Source organism: Tupaia chinensis, unplaced genomic scaffold, assembly GCF_000334495.1.
Source record: "Tupaia chinensis unplaced genomic scaffold, TupChi_1.0 Scaffold000199_1, whole genome shotgun sequence".
Taxonomy (NCBI): Eukaryota; Metazoa; Chordata; class Mammalia; order Scandentia; family Tupaiidae; genus Tupaia; species Tupaia belangeri.
The window spans coordinates 450372-452035 of record NW_006159674.1 but is presented as its reverse complement, the minus strand read 5'-3'; the positions used below and the strand labels follow the sequence as shown (position 1 = coordinate 452035).

The 1664-nt window shown below is 36.5% G+C and overlaps 1 pseudogene; it reads right to left on the bottom strand.

The window, feature by feature from the left end:
* Nucleotides 1-417: 417 nt before the first annotated feature.
* LOC102482474 (translationally-controlled tumor protein pseudogene) lies at nucleotides 418-1078 on the bottom strand (annotated as a pseudogene).
* Between the last annotated feature and the right edge of the window lie 586 nt (nucleotides 1079-1664).

Below are 1664 nucleotides of genomic sequence, written 5' to 3'. Positions count from 1 at the left end.
ATTATTATAAACCTTGTTACTAAGTGAGCAATCTAAATAGATATAGATGCATAGGCTTTATACATAAACCTTCAATTTGTATATGTAAACATAAACCATCAATTTGCCAGTTTTAATACGTAGTGGACTCTTTTTAAGAATTATTTATTTTATTTATTATTATTATTATTATTATTTTAAAATTTGATTTGATCAGAGAGATGGGGTTGGGGGTAGGGAGTTAGAAATCAAGCTACCAGGTCTGGAACTCAAACCAGTTGGCCATGTGGGAGGGGTCCAGCACCTTAACCACGACTACATCTGCTGGTCCCATTATAGTGGACTTTTTTGTTTGTTTTGTTTTATGAGTTTAAATGCATTTTATTTTTAGACAACCTACATGACATGTTTTTTTTTTCCCTTAAAAACAATGCCTTCATTCCAAATAAATCATAGTCAAAATAAATGAAGAGCTCAAGATGACATCAGTCCCATTTGTCTTTAGTCCTGGTGCTTTGTGGATGACAAACAGCAGTCAGTTATGATGACAGGTGATACATCCAAAGTAATTGCCAAATTTGTTAACATTTATTCATTTCTAAACCATCCTTCAAGAAAATCATATATGGGGTCACACCATCCTCACGGCAGTCCAGTAGAGCAACCATGCCATCTGGATTAATGTTTTTACCAGTAAGGAATGGGTAGTTTTTAAAATTAGCAAGAATAGGCTTGATTTGTTCTGCAGTCCCTGTCATAAATGGTTTTCCTCTTTTTTGTCTCTGTTCTTCAAGTTTGCCTTTGACTGATTTCATGTAATCTTTGATGGACTTCGTGTAGGCTTCTTTTGTGAAGCTGGTTTCCTGCAAGTGATGGTCCATGACAGTGTCAACACCAGTGACTACTGTGCTTTCGTACCTTCACCCTTTGGGCCTTCAGCTGAGGCATTTCCACCAATGAGCGAGTCAATAATGTTACCCTCTGTCCTACCGACCATCTTCCCCTTCACCTCCAGGTGCAGCCCCACTGTGATCTCCAGGATCTTGTAAATGTTGGAGAACATCTCATCATGGCTGATGAGGTCCTGGTAGATAATCATGAGGGCTACTGGAGGGAGACACTCACAGCACTTGCTGAGCAGGGGCTGGGAGTTCAGAGTGAGTGTGCTGCAGCTGGAGTGGTGCTGGGGAGATGGGAGGGAGCTGAGGAAAAGCTATAGTGGACCTTTAATCCTAGCAGTTTTAAAATTCACCAACACTTGACAGATAGGAGAGTAATACAATTTGTTACAAAGACTTGGAAGAATATTCGCAGTCCCAAAATTTAATAGACCCAACATAAAATAATTATTACCACAAATGGGACATTAAATCATAATTTAATTAATTATAAAGGAAGTAATGGTCAGATGCATTTTATTTTCTAATCACAATTTAATTTGACATTGTAACATAAGTAAAATTAAGAAAAATTAAAGAGTTATAGTGTACAATACTTATAAGACATGCTTTCATTAAATAGTGATTTTTATCACCACTTTAAAGAATTAGGATATTAAGGTTAAATATTAAATATAGTCTTGATATTGTACCAAATGGGCCAGATTCTGTTTCACTGGTACATTATTAAAAAGATGAGGGAAATGAGTCTTGCCTCGTAGGAATTATATTGCAAAGGCTGAAGTT